General features: G+C 41.4%; 1 protein-coding gene across 5 annotated transcripts in view; it reads right to left on the bottom strand.

Moving 5' to 3' along the window:
* SRC (SRC proto-oncogene, non-receptor tyrosine kinase) overlaps positions 1-23,527 on the bottom strand; it is a 112,811-nt gene that overhangs the window by 37,985 nt on the left and 51,299 nt on the right. For 3 of the 5 annotated variants that reach the window (XM_051979336.1, XM_051979340.1, XM_051979341.1), the window contains exon 3: positions 15,418-15,461. The exons of 1 other annotated variant lie outside the window; for it this stretch is intronic. The gene's annotated coding sequence lies outside the window, so the exon portion shown is untranslated. Of the gene's footprint in view, positions 1-15,417; positions 15,462-19,387; positions 19,444-23,527 lie in introns of all 5 variants that reach the window. One more of the 5 variants, XM_051979337.1, reaches the window with a different exon arrangement.

Here is a 23,527-nt window from a genome sequence, read left to right as displayed (position 1 = left end):
AAAAACAACTTGTCTCTATTTCTGAGGTGGCAAAGCACAATAGAAAAGACTAGATTTAGATGGAAATTAGAGAACCTAGGCTATTCATAGCCTATATGATCTTGAACAAATCATATTCTGCCTCTGGGCCTCAGTATCCCCTATCAAGAAAATTCAAGTTTGATCTTGAAATTCTCTTCTGGTTTTTTTTCCCATTAATTTTTTTTCAATTAACAAACATTTGGTTTTTTTTTCTTTTTCCCCTTTCCCCACATTGAAAAAAAAAAAATCAAAACCCTTGTAACAAATATAAACCAACCAAAATAAATTCCCCCATTGGCCATGCCCAGAAATGTCCCATTCTGTATCTCTTATCAGAGGTGAAGAACTGATTTCATCATCCAATATCTGAAGTGGTAGTTGGATATTGCAATGGTATTAAAAGCAAATAGAAAAGGGGATCATTAAACCAAACAGAAGCATCCTCATGGACCATATTTTGACTTGAAAATTACATATTAATAATTATGTTTTACTGTTTTCATTTATTTTGTTATATATTTCCCAATTACATTTTCGTCTGGTTCAAGAGTGCCTGTTGTACAAGAGAGTGTTATGTGATACCTTCTTTAGGCTTCACTTCTCTGAGTTACTATACTGATCAGGGTTCAAAATTATTTTTCCAATGTTGTTATATAAATGGTTCTCCCATTTCAGCTTACTTCTCTTTATATCAATTTCCTTCAAGTTCTCAATTCTAAGAATTCAAGACCTGGATCTGCTAGGCTTGATATCTACAAACAATATGCCCAGATGGAGGGGGGTATGGACATAGGGTGGCCCTATGTCCCCAGCCCTGTTTGTTTTTATAAGAGTAGTAATTTTTAATAGTTAACATGTATTTGATGCTTTAAGACCTATAAAACATTAGCACTTCCTTTTACTAGCAAGGTTGTCAACAGATAGGAGACTAAGAGTGGGGGAGAATGTTCCTGTATTCAAATATCTGAAAGGATCTCATAGGAAAGAGGGATTTTTGACTCATTCTATCTGATCCTGGGCAGCAAAGCTAGGCTCAAAGTTGAAGAAAGGAGAGGAAGAAAAACAAACCTTGGTTTGATATGAGGGGAAAACTTTCTAACAATGAGTGCTAATGTTAATATGTATTGTTGTGGAAATATGTATAGAAGAAATGCACATGTTTAACATATATTGGATTACCTGTTGTCTAGGAGAGGGAGTAGAGAGAAGGGTGGGAAAAAATTTGGAACACAAGGTTTTATAAGGGTGAATGTTGAAAATTATCTATGCATATATTTTGAAAATAAAAAGCTTTAATAATTTTAAAAAAGAATGCTGAAAACAATCTTTACATATTAATTGGAAAAATAAAATACTATGGAAATTTTTTAAAAATCTAATAGACTAGGGAAAAAAAAAAAAAGTGCTGACCAAAAAGTAACATGAGCTGACTCATGAAGTGATGAGCTCCCTGATCACAGAATTATTCAAGAAGAGGCTGGATGACCATTTGTCAAAAGAAATTATAAATTCCTGTTTTAGGTAGGAATTGGACTAGTGGCCTCATCCAGAGACCTCCAGCACTGACATTCTATGATTACAAGGCAAAAACTGTGAGACGACTAACACTGGAAATACTCTGAAATTACCAAATAGGAGGAGACCTAGAGAACACACAGTTCTGAAGTTTAATATATAGAAAAGAGGTATTGCAGTAAGAACCTCAAATACTATTGAAGAGAAGCAGCTATAGAAAATCAATTTTCCAGGCTTATTTTTCTCTCAAACCATGGAAGAAAAACAAAATTATTCTACAAGTTCTCACTTGTTTTCTGAAATTCTCTCAATATAAAGTGCCCGTTTAACTCTTGGCAACCCAGTTCTCAGCTGAGCCAGAACCCATCTGACTCCTTTCCCTTCTCCCAATATCTCAGGCTCTCCCTGATCAGATCTCTGGGTCCTAGAGAGATGTACGTACCTTTATAACAAGTCTGATTTTCAAATTGTGGATCTGACTCCCACCATTTTTAATCTCATTATTCAGCTTTGCAAAAAGAACTCTCTCAATTATCTATAGTCACTGAGGAAAAGCTTTATGGGGCCAAAGGATCATAAACTTAGAAACGCAAGCCACTTTAGATGTCATGTAAGCCAATCCTCACATTTTACAGATGAGGAAATGAAGGTAGACTACAAGGGGATTAAGTAGCAGGAGTGAGATTTAAATACTAGCTCTCTGGATTCAGTAAGAGAGCACATAGACCAGCTTTGTAAACCACAAAGCTCTAAGAATAGGAGAAGCACATAGAAACATGGTGAGTCAACAAGCACTTATTAATTATCTACTACGTTCCAGACACTATGGGAAACACTGGGGATACAAAGAAAGTCAAAGGATAATCTCTCAATCAGGAGGCCCAGAATCTAATGGGGAAGACAACAGGCAAATACAATTCTGTACAAACAAGATGAAGACAAGATAAACTGGAGATAATCACAGAGGAAAAGCTCCAAAATTAAAGGGGATTATAAAAGGCTTGGGGGGGGGGGGGGGAGAGGGAGGGAAGTGACATTTTAGTAGAGACTTGAAGCCAAGAAGTGAAGATGAGGAGTGAGGGGAGCATTCCAGGTATAGGAGATAACCAATGATAAGCCTATATTTGGGTGATAAGAGTGTCCTGTGCAGAGGCCAGTGACAGTAGAGCAAAAAGAATGGGAGAAGACAAGAAGGTGGAAGAAGCCTGGAAAGGCAGGCAGGAACTTATGAAGGGTTTTGAGTGCCAGAGGAGTTAATATTTGATCCTGAAAATGAAAAGGAGACACTGAAGTTGGGAGAGGGGTATTATGACCAGACCTGGATTTTGGGGAAAAAAGTTTAACAGCTGAGGATGGATTGGAGTGGAGAGCTATTTCAGGCAGGAAATCAGCTAAAATAGATGAATAGAAAGGAGTTTCACATTTTCTCAGAGAGGTGGTAATGTAGCAGAATGAGTCTCTGATTGGTTTTAGAAGTACCTAAATCATGGACCCTGTTCTTTGGCTAGTTACCACGTAAATTTTCTTAATAGCAAGTCTACTTATTATTGGAATACATGGGAGCCACCTGACAGTTGGTTGCTGGAGATCCAATCCAGACCTGCAGAATGGATCCCCTCTTGTGAGAGGATGATATAAGGAGAATGAAAGGCCGTTGCTGTTCTCTCACTAACATCCACATCTCTGGTTCCAAATTCTCCTTCCTACAAAGCCACAGAGACTGCATTCCAGAGCATTTGAGAACTCAAGTGATCTGCTTCTGATCTGTTGTTACCAACAAACCTTGCTTCTCAACCTAACTACACCTGCTTAATACTTCCCTCGGGAGGGAGGCTCATTTCTTAGTATTTGTCTAATTTCAGTTGAAAAACAAAAGTGACTAGACTAGCCCTTCTCGATTCTTCCCGCTTGCCTATTTCTATACTTACCCTTCCAGGTCACAGGGATTTCTCCATTGAGCTCCATTTTTCCACCATCCTTAGGAGTCCCACCTCATCACTTCTCCACTAGGAAGGTATATTTTAATCACCCCAGTGTGGGGGCTCTAGAAAGCAATGGTACATTTTATCACCCAACTTGGGGGCTCTAGAAAGCAGGACACAACACCTTATAGTCACTAAAATCTACCTGCTCTAACACATGTTCTAAGATCCTTTCCATTTCTGACAGTTTGTGTTCCATGTCTGAAAATCTAGCACTGGCAGTCCATTTTCTGTGTTCTAAGGACTGACTTTCCATGTCCTAAAGCTGCTTCCAAACAAAAAAACAACTCTGACATTGTATCATTCTCTACAGATCCTTGGGGCCAAAGCTCCTGAGTCAGACCCACTTTACTCACCATCTGCTACTATGACAGTTGAGTTGGTTTCTCAGGAAGTAAAGATGAGCCAGGACATGTATCATGTAGTGCAATGTGACAGGGAAAAATGGTGGCTCAGGGATGAACCACAATCCAGCTTTAGTCCTGATACCAGGAGAAGCCCTAAAACTAGTCTTGGGTGGACAGAATGTGCCATGTCCTAAAAACGGCAGGTTGACCTTCTTCTCTCTCCCTTGCTAGTCCTTGTCATCTAAGGACATCCATCTCAATGGCCGATCACTAGAGAACACCAACCCCAGCAGAGAACGGAGGGTAGCAAGTGGCCGACGGATCAGAGACTTAGCAGGCAGGTGGTTCGCCTCCTCACTCTTTGCCTGTCAGGCCAGGGGAACAACCCTTCTTGCCTGCTTAGAATTGAATCAGAGCCATGATAATAGAGGATGACTGCTGTCAGAGACCTTAAAGTCAAGTTGGGAAAGACCTTAGAGATTATACAATTTTACCTCTTCATTTCATTCAGTTCCAGAGGGAGGATGTGACTTACCCAGGCTGACTCAGTGAATTTGGGACAGAGCTGGGGATACTAAGAATAGCAATAATTTCTCCATGTATCTAGCACTTAGCACAGTGCCTGGCACAAAGCTGGCGTTTAATAGATGCCAGTTGACTGACTATATATATTACTCTTTGTTTACAAAGGATTTTTGGGTCTATTAGTTTATCCAATTCCCACTATACACCACTGTGAAATTCTTAATACCAGTATTATTCCATTTTATAAATGACAAATCTAAAGGGAAGTGATGTGTCCAGATCACATGCCCATTAAACAGTAGAACTAGGACTCAAATCGGGTCTTCTGACTGCTTATGACTGTTCTTCCAACCATATTAGCCTTCTGCTTTGACAGAAAATGTCCAAACATACCCTTAATTTTGTTCCCTTTTCTTGTTTCCTCTTTCTTTTTTCGAAAGAGGAAGAACTACTCTGTACAAGGATAGTGGTGCCCATTGAACAGATTAAGAGATTCTCAAAGATGGCAGTGACTTACCCAGAGTAAATCACAGCTGTCAGAGCCAAAACTCAAATCCAGGGCCCCTCACTCCTAGTCCAGTAGTATTCTTTTCACTGCACTATCCTGACTTCAATGTGAGGAAATGCACAACACTGGGAAGGGGTAAGGGTTGTAGATTATGTGCAATATTGTGAGATTAGTCCAAGGTCAGACTGTGGAGAGCCTTGAATGCCAGGTTAAGAATGTGAGCTCTGTAAGCAATGATAGCTTTTGAGTAAGGAGACATAATGATCAGAGTTAGGCTTTGGAAGCATTCATCTGTTGGAGGAATTGTCTGGGAAGTAGGGCAGTCTGGAGAGAGACCACTGGCAGCAGTGATAGAATGAAAAAAAAAAACAGAACTAGGTGTCATGAGTTTTAGTCCTGGCTCCATTCTGGTTCCAATGTTAAATAGCTATGTCACCATTTCCCTTCTCTGGGTCTCAGTTTCCCCATCTGTAAATGAAGAGATTGGACCCTAAGATACTCTCTAACTTCACAAGATACGACTCTTTAAGTCTATTATCACCACCACCCCCTCATAATTAGACTGGGCAGAGGGTAATGAGGGCCTGAGTATAGGTAGTGACTGGAAAGCTATAGGAGACATCAGAGAGATAAATAAAGCTTCCAGGATCTGGTCACTGCATATGTCCTGGAGCTGGGAAATACAAGTAAGACATGAAATTTTAAACAATACAGAATAAATGGGTGTCACAAGGTGGCATAAGCTCAGTTGTCCAAAGAAGTCGGTGCTTTGAGTTCCACAGGAGAGGTTCATTGGATCATAGGATGTAAAATGGAAAAATACTCTTAAGAATCATCTCATCCAATCCTTCACATGATTCAAACCCAGTTCTTATGATTCTAGATTTCTATAGGCCTTTTTAAAAAAATATCCTCTAGTCCTTTTTATTGTTTAAATGAATGCAGATGTTATGTAGAAGCTAAACAATTAGTGTATATATAATTTTCTTTTTTATGTTTTGCATTCACTTAGCAGTAAAGTTTAATAACCTGATGTCGCTATTTCTTTTTTCCCCAATTTTTAAACATTTTATTTAGTTCTGAGTGCCAATTTTTTTTTCTCTCTCTCTCTCTCTCTCTCTCTCTCTTCCTCTTTCCTCCGTTCTCCTTCTCCCTTTTCTTCTCTCTCTCTCTTCCTCTTTCCTCCATCCTCCCTCTCCTTTTTCCTCTGTCTCTCTCTCCTTCTCCCTCCCTGAGATGGTAAGCAATCAGATAAACATGTGCAATTAAAAAAATATTAAATTTTTAAATTTCCATTAGTCATTTTGTACAAGAAGACTCAAATAAAAGAAAAAATGAAAGTGAAAAATAGCATACTTTAGTCTCTTTTCAATCAATATCAGTACTTTCTCTGGAAGAAGATAGTATCATATTGCTGAAAATAGCTTAAGTCATGCCATAATTTTCTGTGTACAATATTCTCTTGATTCTTTTTACTTCACTATCTATCAGTTCATAGAAGTCTTTCCAAGGTTTTCTAAAATCATTCTGCTTGTCATTTCCTATAGCACTATAATATTCCATTTCAATCAGGCACCATGGCTTGTTTAGCCATTCCCCAGTTGATAGGCTACCACAAAAAGAGCTGCAATAAATACTTTTGTACAAACAGGTCTTTTCCTTTTTCGTTTTTGGTTTGTATTTTTTTGGTTTGGTTTGGATTTCTTGTATCTTTTGGGGTTACAGACTTAGTAGTGATATCCTTGGATTAAAGGGTATATACAGTTTTACAATTATGGGCATAGTTCCAAATGCAGGCTCACATACTGAGGAAGATTTCCTAGTGATCCCTGCAGGATTTAAAATAGGTGATGAGCAAAGACATTTCCAGTGAGGGCAAAAGTGAAAAAAGCAGCAACAGGTTAGGTGTGTGATAGTCTCAGAGACTGCCCTGACAAGCAGAAGTAAGAAGAGTGTTTTAGGGAGTAGTGAAAAGTAAGGCTGAGGTCAAAGATTAGAGAGATTCTGGAGAGCTTTGGATGACAATCTAAGTCTGGACTGCATCCTGTAGACACTTGGGAACCACAGATAGTTTCAGAACAGGGGAAAGATATGATGAAAATGACATTTTCCTTGACTACATTTTTAATTTATACTAAAAGAGGGCTTCCTCTTTCTGGCTCCTACTAAGGATATCTGGTCCAAAAGCCATGTTTTCCATTCATCTGCTACATTCAGCCTTCTGCATCTCTAGTCTTCCATTTGGAAAATCAGGCTATTCCCCCTCTCTCAAGCACTGCTGGCCAGCCACAGACATCCTCTCTCAACTCCTATTCAATGCATGGTGAGCACTAGTAACCTTCATCAGACCACTGTACCATGACCCACAGAGCCAGGCTGCCCTCTGCCCCAGCTCTTTTTGCCAACTACATTCTCAGTGTTTTCAAGAGGCAATCAAATCAGAGGGATACTTCCCTGGGTTTTACAAAGAGCAGGAGACTCTAGTTGACACACTAGAGTGGCAGGTGCTTTGACCTTGACTTTGGGCTCAAGGCTAAGTTCAGACATTAGCCATGTGATCTAGGGCATGTCTCTTCATTTTAGGTTCACCTTGTTGCTATGAAGAAGGCACTCTAAATCACAAAAGATGATGTAAATACCAAATGTGAAATAATATTTCTGTTTCAAGGCTCCACATTTTATAGTCATGGGTAATATTTCTGCCACCACAGATCCCAACTCCTTTGACTTAGCAGATGGTCTCTAACAGCTGTTGTGGCCAAAAGAATAGTCCCCCTGTGACCATCCTCACAAAATGGGCATCTCCAAACTTTAGCCAGAGTAATCCTCAGGCATCAAAAATGCAGACCTTCCCTGGCCCTTCATCAGACTGACAAGACCTATCCAAACTTGGGCTCTCCTACAATCACATCTGAAAGCCTAGAGGAATTAGGGTAATACAATAAGACTAACAAAAATAATTAGTTATGATTATCTTTTTTGTTGTTGTTCAGATCTGTGATTTCACTGATTTAGGGAACTTCCCACTAAGGAAATACCATTTACCAATGCAGACCAGCAACAGAGGATTGCCAGAGGCCATTTCTGAAAGATCACAAGGTGAATGTCACCTCAAAGCCAGGGTTCCTCATTTCAGTATCATTATTCTTTCCATTAATCACCTGCCTTTGGGAGCACTAAGTGATGCAGTGGAGAGAGTACCAGGTTCTAAGGGTCTAAAGTTCAAAATTGCACTCAATTACTTGCTAGTTGTGTGACCTTGGGTAAGTCACTTAACACTGTTTGCCTCAGTTTCCTCATCTGTAAAATAATTCAAAAAAAAAAAAAAAAAAAAAAGGCAAACTACTCCAGTATCTTTGCCAAGAAAATTCCAAATGAAGTCATAAAGAATTAGACGTGGTTAAAAACAACAATAATGTTGTAATGTTAAAATGTGGTCTTCCAAGTAGATAAGTGTCCATAGGGATCCTGATGTATGATTTAGTGCCTTTCCCCTCCTCATCACCTTCACCCCCCATTTCCCTTCTTCGCCCTTTTGCCCTCCCCTTCCCCTGCCCTTGCCTCATTTGCATTTGAGTCAGGCACTGCCAGTGTAGAGTATTTGAAGGGAAGTCAGAAGCAGGATTAGAACGCAAGCCTTGTAGATCCCAAGACCAGCTCTTCCTTCCCTACCCCTAGCAACCATGAAAACAATACTGTTCAGAGCGACAGGAGACCCAGGTTCTTCCTGGGTCCTGGGACTTCCTTCACTTTTGTGGAATGACTTCAGGTAATTTATCTTCCTTTTTGGGTCTCAGATTTTCTATTTTGACTCCAGAAATCAGAAGGCCTTCAATTCCAGGCTAAGACACTCCCTTCCATGTTTTATTGAAGGCAACAGGAATCCCTGGGGGCTTTGATACAAGAAAGAGGGCCAGAACTAAAATGTTTTAGGAAGATAACTGACAGCTCTTAGAGACTGGTAACACAGAGACCAGAAGCATAGAACTTCAGGGACTGGGAGGCCACACTCCAAAACAATCTCCACAATCACATATCTGTCAAATGGTCTTCCAGCCTCAGCTATAAGAGTGCAACCCCTCACTCCCCTCCTCAGCAGCCCAGTGTACATTTTCCAACTTCAAGCCTGACTATGCTTCTTGACAATCCCTGTCCTTTGCTCCTGCTCCTGTCCTCTGAGACCAGATGGAATAAGTCTAATCTCTCCTCCCCATGAGAGCTGGCATGGCATTCTCTTCCCCCTGTTCTTCTCACCCCCTTAGCTTTTGCTTTTCCAGACTAAATATTGTTCCTTCAACTGATCCTAACATGGCATGGACTCAAAGTCTTTCACCATCTTGTGTCCCCATCTCTGGCCACTCACTAGATTATCAATATCATTCCCAAACTATTAGTCCTAGAACAGAGACAACACTCCAGGTGTGTTCAGCACACCTGGATCCAGGCCCAGAAGGATCACTACTGCCTCCCTATTCATGAAAGCTCTGCCTCTCAGTGTAATTTTAGAGCAAAGGAGCCTTTTTGACTCATGCTGAGCTTATGGACCACTCGAACCTCCAGATCTTTTTCAAACATTTGTCTAACCATTCCTCTCCAATAATATACTTGTAAAACTGATTTTAAAAACAAACCAACCAACCTCAAGTTAAAAATCTGAATGGCTGTCCTGTGGAAGAGAGATTAGATTTGTTCTATCTGGTCCTATAGAGCAGAAGTAGGAGCTACGTATGGAAATGTATCTCTACTGAATTTCTTGTTATTAGATTCAGCTAATTGATCTTGTCAAGAACTTTTTAGAATTTAATTGTGTTACCTAGCTATCTATACCTGCCAGCTTTGGGTCACCTGCAAATGTAATATGATGGCACCTACCTGTTATTGATTACAGGATAAGGGAAAAATGAGTTCTCAGAACAGATCTCTGTGGACCTCCTTTGGAGACATCCTTCTAGAATTGACACTGAACCATTATAACTATTCTGAATTGAACTATTCAACCGGTTCTAAATTCATCTATTATTCAGGTGGCCTAACAGACAAAACTCTGGAGCTGCAGTTAAAAGACTAAGTTCAAAGCCCACCTACAACACTAACTAATTATATGACCCTGGACAAGTCACTTAGTTCTCTATGCCTTAATTTTCTCATCTGTAAAATGGGAATAATAATAGCCTTTACCTCTCAGGGAGGATAAAATGAAATAATATTTATAAAGTGTTTTGCAAATTTTAAAGTTCTATATAAATGGAAGTTATAATTACTTCTATTATTTTATTATTTGCGTTTTTACCTCATTCAAATTTTTCAATATTTTATATGGAATAGAAAGAAATGCTTTATTAAACATTTTACAAAAATCTAGGTATAGTTTATCTATAGCATTCCACTTATTTGTCAGTTTATTTACCCGATTAGAAAAAGAAATAAGATTAACCTCTGCACAATCTGTTCTTGATGAAAGCCATGCTGGCTCTGTGTAATCATTGCTTCCTTTTGGATGCTCACTAACCATGGCCCTTTAATTATCCTTTCTAGAATTTTCCCAAGAACTGAAGTTTATTGTTTGTAGACTCTGTTCTTTTTCCCTTCTTAAAAATCCTGGAAGAACAGATAAGAGTTATTTGGAGAGTCAGATACCTAAGAAAAAAATTTAGTTCTGCAGTCAAAGATCAATAAGAAATAGAAAATGCTAACCACTGCACCAAGGTCTTCTTGTCCCATCTATTTTCACATGATATCTTTCAAGAATCTTGGGCTATTGCAGATAAATGATGGCCACCAAAAATATTGGAGCAGGAGAGAGGAAGCAGACCTCAATGCTCCTGCTTCTCCTCCTTCCTATACCTACCCTGTATTCCTTTATTAAGGATTTAAAGAGATATCTAAGAAAAATGAATAAAGCAATCCCTTATAGTTTCTGGAACCCATTTCCAGTCATTGCCACATATGATACCCAATAATAACTCTGTGAGGAAATCAGTATAGAAATTAACATCCCCATTTGGAAAAGAGGGAAATTAAGATCCAGAGAAGAGACATCAACTTGCTGAAGCAATATCACGTACCTCATGGGTAGCAGAGGCAGACCCTGAACTTCAGGATCCTTAATTTTATGACTGTCCCTCATGGCCAATGTAAAGTCTCTCCTCTCTACAGTTGCTGCCCCATCCAGAGACAGAAACTGAGCCCAGTTTTACTTGGTGCTGAATCATGATGAGCCACCCATTCCTTCCCCCCTGCTCAGGAAAGTCTTCATTTCACATGACTTCCTTGATTCCCAAGGGGCCCCTGACAGGAGGGGAAATTCTAGGGACTCCACATGAAAATAAGGTCATAGCAGTAGACAAGCTGACAAAGGGGCTAAGCTGTGGTGAGAGAAGGAGGGGAGAAGACAAGAAGGCTGGTGGCTTCCTTAAAGCCATATGACTCTAATCACTTCCGATAGTCAAACTCTAAGGTTTTCTGTCTCTCCCCTTCTTGGATTAGCTCATTTCTATTCACAACACTCTCACCATGTTCTCTATAGGAAGTAATTGGGTGGTACAGTTGACAGAGAGTTGGGTCTGGAGTCAAGAAGACCTGAATTCAAATCCTGCCTCAGACACTTATTAGCTGTGCGATCCTGGACAAATCATTTAACCTCTGTTTGCCTTAACCTACTGGAGTAGGGAATGGTACAACTACTCTAATATCTGGGCCAAGAAAACTCCATAGATAGTATGGTCTATAGATAGGGCTATGAAAAGTTGCACACCACTGAACAACAATACTCCTGGAACTTTGCTTGTACTATCCTCCAAGCTGGAATGCCCGCTCTTCCCCATTTCTGACTATTTTAATTCCACCAACTTTTGAAATCTTTCGCAAAGACTTCTCCCTAAGAATTCACTTGGCACTTGGTTTGCTTCTGATACATAGAATACAATTTTGTATTTCACTTATTTGAAGTTGCCCTGGATGCCCCTCTTTCAGACAGCAAGCCTATGAGAGTGAGATTATGATTCTATTAATCTTTGCTTGTTATATGTAACTATCACAGGCTATTGTATAAAGCACACATTGAATAAACGTGTGTTAAAACCACTAAGATGCTTTAGTCATTTTTAGAAAGAGAAGGAGCAAAAGGAGAAAAAGAAGAAAGAGGAGGAAAGAGAAGCAGGACAAAAAGAAGGAGGAGAAGAAAGAGAAGAGAAGAAAAAGGAAGAAGAGAAGAAAGGGAAGAAAAAAGAGAAGGAAGAAAAGAAAGGGAAGAAAGAAGAGGAGAAGGAGGAGAGAACAGACCTTGTTCTCAGGAAATCTTAGGGCCTAATTGGGGAGCTAAGACTCATCCACAGGAAAAAAGAGCAATCTTACTTCAATTCATCCAGCATTTAATTGTTTTTCTCGCCAATAAAAATGACCTATCAGCAATGGGATAGAATGGGTGACTTTCTAAATTTCTGATCTTAATGCCTTTGCACAAGTGATTCCTAAAATCTAGAATAAATTTCTCCCCTGGCTCTGCTTCATGGAATTCCTAGCTTCCTTCAAAGCACAGCATGCATGCCTCTTCTCACACGGGAATCTCCCAGAAAGTACCCAAACACACACACTCATTCTTATATATTTATAAATTTACATTTACTAACTTTTCATATTATATTTCCCCAGCACCAGCAGGAGCAGACTATAAGCTTCCTGAGGTCAGGGCTTGTTTCATTTTTGGCTTCATATTCCCAGTACCTGGTATAATGCTTGCTGTTCATAATGTCTGACTCTTCATGGCCGCATTTGGGTTTTCTTGGCAAAGGTACTAGAGCGGTTTGCCAAAAGGCAAACAGGATTAAGTGACTTGCCCAGGGTCACACAGCTAGTAAGAGTTTGAGACTGAGTTTAAACTGAGGAAGAAATTTTCCTGACTCCAGGTCTAGGCCCTCAATGTACTCCTCCACTTAGCTTCCCTGCTGTAAGTAGGTACTTAATAAATGTTTGAACTGAATTGAGCAGCATGCTGTGTGGGGCACTCAGACCAGAATGGGCCTTATGTTCTTCTTGCACAGAATGAAGGCTTCAGGATATAGCTCTCCAAGGTCCTTCTGGGTCTGATACTAATACACAGTTCAGGGAGCTCTGACTTTGTCAGAGAAAACACCACACCCCACCCACACCCCAAGCTGTGCCTTACTTAGCACTCTACTTCAAGAGTTACTGTTGACAAAAAACAAACCCCCCTCACCTTGTGGTCACCTGATAATGAGTGTCCTCAGCCTGGTGCTGGCCAGAAACATGGGGAGGGTCCTTCCCCAAGGCCTTTCTATTCTGGTCAAACTTGTTTAGACTTCATTGGCTCGGCCTGGAAGAGTCCTGGGCCAAGAGAAGCAGTATGGAAGTCTAACAGATAATAGGAGCATCAGTTGTGGGTTCAAATCCTACCTTGATACTCAGTGCCAGAGGCCCTGGACAAGGATCAGTCGCTTCATTTGTAAAACGGGGGTGACATTGGACCCATCAAGTGAGATGATATATGCGAAACACAATAGAAATGTCCACTTTTTTGGAGAGAGTGATCAGAGTCGCCTCACTACCAGGATAGAGCATCAAGGAAAGAGGACTGGAACAGGAAAAAGAGCTATGCACGATGCTTGACCAACAAAGGCTTTGGGGGAGACTGCAGGGTTTGGGGAGTACAGGCCTCTTGGTGGGAGAACTACAAAATATAAAGCATTGGACTGGTGTGAAGAAAAGAGAGGTAAGACGAGAGAAAGGCAGCCAGGAAGATCGGTATTCAGATCCACCCCAAACCCCCCCTTAGCGGGGTGACCCTGGGCAAGCCATTTCACCTTTCCACTCTTGTGTGTTACCCTCCAGCTCAGAAGGTCTACATTCTAACTCCTACATTCTGTGTCTTAGGATTCCTTGATTTTTTGACAGGTTATATTCTTTACTGGTCACTGGTTCCTAAATCCAGATTCCTTTGGGCCTTCTTGATGCCAAGAATTTTCCCCTACATTAAGTAGCAGAAGACAGGACTGATTTTGATTTGGGTTAAATGGTTTAGGGGAGCTTTGTTTAATGAAGACTAACTGATCAATAGAACAAAACAAATTCAGCAAACATTTTTAGTATGTAAGGGATCTTTCTACAGAAAGCACTTTATTCCTTCTGAAGTGAAGTCCTGATGTGATCCCTTATAGTAACCCTGAGCTCAGCTGGGTGGGGATTATTATTTCTGTGTGAAGGTGGCAGACAATGAGGTCCTGAGAAGTAGATGGATTTGTTCTGACTTAGTAGCAAACAATGTCAAGAGTGAAATAGAATCCAGGTCTCCTGTATCTCAGCTGAACACCCACATCAAGGTACCATGATGTCTTCTTATACCTGATCACTTGAGGATGCCTCACCATTATTGTACCAAGTCAGGAATGCTCAACCTGGCACTTCCTAGGAATGGCCTGCATTATACCAAATAAAACAAAGAATGGATCCAGAATGTTGAGAACATCAAGTCCAAATCTCTCATTAGAAGTGGGAAAACTGTGGCCCAGAGAAGAGTGATTTGCACCGAACTTTCCAGGGAATAAATGGTAACGCCTGAATTCTTTATGATTAATTCACTGTCACAATCTTAAAAGCAGACACATACCCTTTTAGGGGACCCATCCTGAGGAGATGTGCATCTCCCCACACTGAGATGAACTCTGTTTCTCCCTCTTCAAAAGGCAATATGAATAGCCGATTGGCTGGTGAGGGAAGGAAAGGGTTAACATCGCCACATCTGCACATAAGCCAGAGGAAAGCTATGACAGCAGAAAGAAATGGGATGGCTTCCCCCCTCCCCAGCATTTTCCAACCTCCAAGCAACTTCTTTCCAATAAAGCACAAAGAGGTCGCTGGCTATTCACCCACACAGCAAAAGAATCCACATTGATAAAAGGGGCACAGCAGAGGCCCTATAACAGAAAGGCCTATTAATGAGCCAAGAATGTACATTCCCTGAAAGGAGAGAAGCAGAGAGAAAAGCTGGGTGGCAAGAACTGGCTGAGCTTGAATTCCATCTTGCCTCCAAATCCCAGCTAAAGATTTACTTCCTCCCTGAGGCACCATTTCCCCCAACCCCCCATCTCTCAACTTGCCTAAAAGAATAAGATCAACTGGGAAAAATAATGTCATCAGGTATTTCTGTGGCACTTTAAACTTTTTCAAGATACTTTCACAGACTGGATTCCCCTAATCCCTTTACTTTCTTTAATATAAGGATAGACTATCTGGGTGGGGAAGGGGATTCACCACAAAAAGAAAAGCTACTAATAATTTTTAAAATTATCTTCCAGAGCAGTCTGCAGAAGGGGAAAGGTCAAACCTGAGGGCCAAGAAATATTAACTCTTAATAACCTGTGAGCTCCCAAAGGGCAGGAACTTATTATTAGCTAGACTTGATCTCTCTTCCTGCATAGCAGGTACTTAAAATAATGCCTGTTGAATTTAATAATGGATATAAAGGATTATAAAGTTGCCTATAAAGGTGAGGTGTGATTATTACCTTCTGATCCAAACTTTCTTTAAGTGGTCTTGTAGTCAGGAGACCTGCAAGGAATAAATAGATTTACAATTGTTAGGGACCTTAGAATCGATTTAGTCCAACCCCCTCGTTTACAAATTAGGAAACTGAGGTTCATAGTCACATAGGTAGAGTAGCAAAACAGATTTGGACTAAGACCTTGACTCCAGATCCAGTATTCTTTCCACCCTATCACCCACATTAGACAGCAGATTACATGTCTTGGTGGTGACACTTCTTGGCCAATTCCAGAGCAAGTCATTTCAGTCTCTGGAGACAACTGTGGTAATAGAACAGGATGTGGAATTCAGAAGCTTTGGGCCTGAATCTTGGCTCTGCTACTAACCAGCTGTGTGACATTCGGCAAGTCACTTAATCTCTGTGGACCTCAGTTTCCTGCTCTGGAAAATGATCTTTAAAGTCTTGCTCGAAATCCCATGATTTTGTGATTCTATTCCCCAGTTTTCCCTAGAGACAGTTTGCTGTAAAGAAGGGACTTTGAAACATAAGCATGAGATTTCTATATCCTGGGAGGGAGTGGGGAAGTATGAGTATACATGAGAGAGGAACTCAAGTTTCTACTCCCCACTCTCTCATATCCTCAAGTCCATTCTCTGCTGAGGGAGGGGAGGGAGGAGCTTGCTGGGTACAGAGATAGGAATGTGGGAGCTGGTCCCAACTTTCCAAAGCCTAGCCAGTAAGGGGATAACCTCAACTAATGAGTTCTTTCTAATAGGGCTCATTCTTTCCAACTGGACTCCCTCAGTACAGGCCCTGCAGAAAGAACTTTCATTTTTAAATGAGAGGAGCCGAGTTTGAATCTTAATTCTCTTGTTCTCTAGCTGTGTGACCTCGGACAAGGTCAAGTCTCAGTTTTCTCATCCATAAAATATGGGGTTGGAATCAGATAACCTAAACTCCCTTCTAGTTCTAGATGTATGAACAGTAATAAATAAATAAAAATCAGTATATTTTTGTAACACTTTAGATTTCTACAGAACTTTTTTCTCCATTCTCCTTTGAGGCAGGTATTATCATCCCCATTTTGTAAGTGAGGAAACAGAGTCTCAGAGAGGGTGACTAAACTTAAGTCCCACAGCTAAATATCAGAGCCAGCATTAAAATCCAAGTCTTCCAATTTGAGTCTGGCGAGTACTTTTTACTCTATACACCTCTAGAGAAAAGTTTTGAATAGGAAAAACACTGAGTGAAAAAACTGGAGTGGAGGGAGGGGGGTGAGGGTGGGGAAAAGCCCTGGGACTCAGCCATCTTTGAGCAATATTTATTGAGCATCTACTCTGTGCTCAGTACTGTATAATAAAGCATACCCATATCTGGGTTGGGTTAGTCTCTAGTACATTTTTTTTTTAAACAAATGGGAAAGCCATCAATCAATTTATAAGCATTTAATAATGTGTACCATATTTCAGGAAGTGTGCCCTGGGGATACAGAAAGAAAGCAAAACCCAGTTCCTGTCCTCAAGGAACTTACCTAGTGAAGAGATATTCATAAGAGAGTGGATGGACAATAGTTTTAGAAGGGAAGCCCATAAGCGCAGGAGGCAACACCAGAAAATGTCTCTTGTGGAAGGTGGTGTTTTGGGTGAGACATGCAGGAAGCCAGGGATTTAAAAACAGAGGTGAGGAGAGAGAACATTCCAGAGGAATGCCCATACAAGGAGTTGGTGAGTGGTGTGGCTGAGCCTAGAGCAGAATCTAAGATCTCCTACTCTACAGTTGTGGGTTCCCAAACCCAGAGGAAGGAGAGACAGCCCAAGCTGACTCAGCTCATCAATGACACAGCTGAGTCTGGGAGTCCTATGTCCTGACTCCAAAGCTGGTACTCTCTCCGCAAAGCCAGGCTGGCTGCCTCCTAGGAATATACCTCATAAACCTTGCCATCCACAAGCTTACAATCTATCTGGAGAAACTAGATTAATAAGCTTAAAACAAAAAACTGAATATTATTTGGTAATGTACCACCCATCAGCCACAGACCATCAACAGCCTTAGCCAACTAACTCCCATGACTTCCTTTCCTGAGGGCATCTGTGAGAGAAGGATTGCCATGTCCCTCAAAGGGCACCACCTGACAAATGTGAGCAATACCTGCAGCCCAGAAAACAGCTGCCTCCCTGAGCCTGGAACATTTTCAGCCTGGGAGCTCTCAGAGCCAAGAAGGCTTGGATAGCATCAAAAGGATGGTGGTTGCAGCATCCAAGGTGACCCTCTTAAGTAACTGGATGCTATACTAGGATAGAAAAGCGAGAAGGAACCGATCCAGAGAAATATTAAATAGATATTAATATAGATATATTAAATCTCATAGTCAGCTCATCCATGAGAACTGCAATGGACCTCAGAGGCCATCTTTCGTGTTACAGATGAGAAAACTGAGGCTAAGGGAGGCTAGCTAAGTGACCTGATCACAGTCACCTAAGGAGAAAGTGGTGGAGGCAGGATGTAAACTCAGGTCCTGTCTCTTTCTAGTGCCACTACCTCTTGTTGAGCCAAACAAAGCCCTTCTGAGAGGCTGTGGGTTACCTGCCCTCCTTCTCCTCCCACCCTCTGTGGCTCCTTCAATGCTCTGATCCCCACCCCCCAGATCCCCAGTGCCCTCATAAGCTCACCTCAGACACCATCTCCTTCACAAGGACTTCCCAATCCCCGGGCTTCCCCCTGCACCATGGGTGACTTTGTATAGCACGGACTTTCTCTAGGTACATGTTGTTAGTGCTCTCCCACAGAGTTACCTTTGTATTTACTTTCATGTAGTTGTAAATAGAACATCAGCTGCTTGAGGGGAGGGTCTATTACTTTCTTTGTCTCTGAAGCTACTATGAAGTTTTGTCAGTACCCCAATATTGAGCAGATCTGGCTCTCAGTAGACATTTTGCAAGTGCTTTTTGACTGAATGTCTGATATTGCCATTTGCTTGTGCAGAACTAAGATCTCTCTCTTTTCTTCACACCTCCCAGAGTGACTCCTCCCACTGGATAATGGAAGACTCTCCAGACAGGAGGTTCTGTCCCCAGGCAGAGAACAACTAAATAGGGCTCAGGCAGGGGAAAAGAGGCAAAAATCCAAAACTCAATCATTCTAGCATAAGGGGAAACATGTCTTGGTGAGAAAACAGGTGGTCTCCAACTAAACTGCTCCCCTCATTCATGAGACAGATGTCACCAAACATTCTCCAAACTTTGGCCTTGGAGGACTAAAGTCCTGAGACAAAAAAATATCCTGTGCATTTTTCAAAATATTTTACAAATCATTTATTCATCTGCTCAAGGAACCTCACAAACAGTACTGTGAGAGAATCAAAACACAGTTATCCCTATGTGACAGAGGAGGAAACTTGGAACCAGAAAGAAATAATTTTCCCAGGGTCATTCAGTGAGTTGATACTCATCCTAGAATGAGAACATGGATGTTCTTAATTCCCTTGATTACTGAAAGGACATTTCCTATCACCCTTTTTAGTCTGCATTCCTTAGCAAGGTAACAATTCTTTTGAACTTTTATTTGTGAGTGGTCCATCTGTCTCAGGAAGGTTACAACGTCTCTGATGACAACAAGCCTCTAAGGAACAGCAAAAGGCCAGGCCATGGAACCCAGATGACCTGAGGTTTAAATGCTGCCTCTGAAGCATACTGTCCTGTGAAGCTCTGGACAAGCCACCTAACTTTTCAGTGCCCCAGGCAACTCTTTCCAACTCTCCATGGTAAGACAGTTGTTGATCTATACTGTTAAAGAGAATCTGCTCGTCAGGGAGCTCTCTGTGCTGATGAAATCCCAGATGTGAACAAGGAAGAATTCCTCACCTCACCCCTCTCCGTCCAAGTGATGAGTGAGCTCTGCACACAGCCTTGGGCTGGCTGGCAGACTAGACAAGGATCTCATCTCTCCATTGTCCTGTCTGAAATGACTTTATATGGTTGAAAAATCCTCTTACCTGGCTCAGTCCCTGACCCACAGGACTGGGATAAGGGGAGGACCAGATGTTCTCAGCTGAAAATCAGAGAGGGATGAAGAGGTTAGCCAAGAGCTGTTCTCAATGGCCACAGGGGGAAGGGCCCAGAGAGTCTGCAGACACATGAAACTCATGTCAAAATGTCTCCCACATGGACCAAACTTTAGTTTCCCATTTCCAAAGCATGTGCATTTTCATTATCTCATGGGATCATCCTCAGAGCCCCGTGAGGCAGAGGACAGGGAGAATTACCTCTACTCACAAGCAAAGCCTCAGGGAAGCTTTCATCACAGCACTTAACTTTGGAAGGGATCTCTGAGATCATGTAGGCCAACACCCATATTTTATTTTTTAAAATACTTGTATTGATACCTTTGTGTTTTACATTACCTTCTTTTGCAAATATATCCCTCCCCTTGCCCTACACAGAGAGCTGCCCTCTGTGGTCTGACCGCAACAGTGGGGATCCCAGTGCATGCAACTCCCTCTGCTACTTTGGATGCCAGCCTTGCCGAGGGTGGCTGAAGATATGTTGTCTCCAGGAGGAAGCCCTTCAACAAGTACCCGAAGCTGGGAGGAGTGTATGTGGAAGGGGATTTTAAAAGACTTTATGCATTTGACAGAACAGGACTACAGACAGCATAGTGGGACGGATAGGGACTGGGGAGAGCAAGGACTCTTTGTTTGCTGGCTGGATGAGAGCCAGCATTCTTGAAGTCTGCTTCCTGGATGTTAAACATCCTCCCTCACACTCAGGACCTTGAGCCTACAGGGAAAGTGGGTCACATAGGGCAGAGGAGAAGGGCAGAACACCGAGTTCATTTCAAGCAGTCCCGGGGGAGAAAGCGATCTCTCATACAGAGGAAGCAGGGACCCAAACCACCTTCTAGTCTCAGGGAGGTCCAAGTAATTTAGCCAAGGTCACACAAGCAGTAAGCCACAGACAGGTGGCCTCTGGTTCTAGGACTTTCCCAATGCCAATACAGCTGCTTTTCCCTGGACCACCTGCTGTCTCTCTCATTCTGCTGAGCAGTGACAAAGATCCCATGTCTACTCCCATGTTTTATGATTCACCTTGTTTGGGTGGCTAGGGGCGCAGAGGATTGAGTGCTGGGCCTCAAGTCTGGCCCCAGACACCAGCCGTGTGGCCCCAAACAAGTCACTTAACTCTGTGTGCCTCAGTTTCCTCATCATAAAATGAGCTGGAGAAGGAGAAGGCAACCCCTTCAGTATCTTTGCTAAGGAAACCCCAAATAGGGTCACGGAGACTTGGACAGGACCAAACAACAATCAACCTGTTTGCTTCAGACAAGAGTCATCTCATACAGATCCTCTACTAAAGTGGAAGTATTATAAACGTCCATCTATCAGACAGAGAATTGACTGGGAAAAACATAACACAACAAGATTTAGAACTAGAGGGACCCTTAGAAACTATTTCAGTCAAGTTCCTTCTTTGACAGAAAAGCAAACTGGGACATAGAGAGGCAGAACCCTGAAAATGATTTATAAACTCTACCAGGACATACAAATTCAAGGGAGCTATTGCCCAAGGTCACACAGGTAGTGAGTAAGAAACAGAGCCTCAAGTCAGAATCTATATTTACTGTGTTTTCCCCATTATATCAGAAATAACTGTTTAATATCTCCTGTCACTCTGGGAGCAGAAAAGAATGAAGAGAAAAGAAGTTAAGGCTAGAAGAGGAGTTTGGAAGGTGACAGATTGAAATGAGAGGATGCAGAAGGGTGCATATAAAGAGTCTGGGAGAACAAGATCTCAAAAGGTTAGGGGACTCTCCGGAGGACAATCTAGCAGGTTGAGAATGAAACCTAAAGAATACAGGAGGGGAGGGAAGGGGGAAGGAGCTGACTTCCTCCATGAGAATCCAGAGGAACCAGGCTTTAGTTTAGATTGGGAGGACAAAAACAAAGGAAAACTTAGGAAGAGATATGAGTCCTTTGAAAGAGAGTTAAGCAAGGGAAAGATTTGGGTGGAAAGGTCTGAGCTTAGTGAGGAAATCCTTAAGCAACATTTCTGTTTTAAGTTTGACACTGTAACTATGTGACATACCTCTCATTTTCTCGACTGTGCACAAATCCTGTAATTTCTCACACTGTAGAAAACATGGTTAGTCCAAGGTCAGGTTGTAGTGGCCTGAGATAAGGTGCCCCTTTAAGCCTGCAATTGTAGCAAGTTATAGAAAAAATAGCCAATGGATCACAGATTAAGAGGGGAAAAGTACATTTGAGAATCTAACCTTTCATTTATAAATGAAGTGTCCAAAGAGTTAAATAATTGGTGCCAGTAACACAGACAGAACTGGGAGTTTCCTACAGGGGTCCCTCCGATGGCTTATAGACCAAATGCATTGGCTACTTCCCTCTCATTTTCTTAAAAGTTCCATAAAACTTGCCCCCTCCTTCCACCCTCATATTTCATCACAATGACTGCTTTTAGCTTAAAACAAAATTCCCAGCATGTTCCTCTTTCATAGTGAAGGACAAGGCTGTCTTTTTTTTTTTTTTTTTAATCATTCTAACTTTAGGTTTGCTCAAACATGACCCCTTCAACATTCACTCCTTCAAACTTCAGCCACCTGGAGATACAATTACAAATCTATCTCTCTCTTCTCCAACTGGGCCTTACACTCAACCAGTCATCTGAATCACTTTGTTCCCATGGTAACACTCAGGCAGGTGAGGAAGGGGCCAATCTCTCCTGTGCTCCATGGATGGAATTTCCCTTTAAGAAATTTCTAGAGGCAGCTAGGTGGCACAGGGGATAGAGCACCAGCCCTGAAGTCAGGAAGCCTGAGTCTAAATCTGGCCTCAGACACTAAATATTTAACACTTACTAGCTGTGTGACCCTGGGCAAGTCGCTTAACCCCAATTGCCTCAGTCAAAAAAAAAAAAAAAAGAAAGAAAGAAAGAAAGAAAAAAAAAGAAGAAATTTCTATAGATATAACAACAACCACCAAAAAAAAAAAAAAAAACCATAACAACTCACTATGAAAATATATTCAATTGAATTATTTTACAAATCAACTTTAATAAATAGGACCCTCTTTGAGACAAGGAGCTAAGGAGCTAGAGAAGGAAGGGCAGGGATTCTTGTCACAGAATCGATGTGGCTGGACTAGATCAAGCCTCTTAGGCTGACCCTTCTAGGTCAGAGGCATCATATACATATACATACATACATACATGCATGCATATATACATATATATTGTACTTCCTTATCTAGTACAAGTTATTTCCCCTAAGTAGAATGTAACCTCCTTGAAGACTGTTTTTGTTTTTGTCTTTGTAACTCCAGCATCTAGCATGTTATTAGGTAATGTACCAGATACTCAATAAATGTTTGTCCAGTGACAAGGGAGGAAGTGTGGTGTTTTGGAAAAAACATTAGCAGTGGAAACAAGAGAGAAGCTACATTTAAATTCTGTATCTGATAGTTTACCATTTATATGATCTTAAGCAAGTCATTTCACTTGTTCTTTCTAGGGGGCGGTTTGCTCTACTATAAAATGGGGGAAAGAGGTAATCTGACTTGATGGCTTTTGAGATCCCTTCCATCTCTAGATCTATGATTCTGTGAATGATTGCACACAATCTCACATTAGTTGCAACTTCCCCTTGCAGGAGAGGCTTCCAACAAGCATTTATTAAGCACTTGCTATGTATCTATCAGGCACTGGAGATAAAACATGGTCCCAGCCCTCAAGGAGTTCACATATTAATGGAGAAGACAAATGTAACCAACTATATATTTAACAAGATCTACAAAATGAATGGGAACAATCTCAAAGGAAAGGTACTACTAGATGCGAGGGGAGAAGGATCAAAATAGCAGAAATGTGAATTAAAGACATACTGTATAAACAAAAGAATATTTACTGAAGGGCTGCTGGGCACTTGGCTCTGTGGTGACTAGGAGACGAAGTGGAAGAGAGATTTGATTCAATAAACATTGATTTAAGTGCCTGCAGTATACAAGGTCCTGTGTTCAACTCTGGACATTCAAAGATAAATAGAACTTAGTCCAATCCTTCTCTCAGGGAGCTTCTATGCTAATAGGAGAAAGAACACACACCCAAATGCCTATGATGGAGGATGAGTA

Source organism: Antechinus flavipes, chromosome 2 (genome assembly GCF_016432865.1).
Source record: "Antechinus flavipes isolate AdamAnt ecotype Samford, QLD, Australia chromosome 2, AdamAnt_v2, whole genome shotgun sequence".
NCBI lineage: Eukaryota > Metazoa > Chordata > Mammalia > Dasyuromorphia > Dasyuridae > Antechinus > Antechinus flavipes.
Note: the sequence above shows the minus strand (reverse complement) of the source record. Positions and strands in the feature narration are given on the sequence as shown.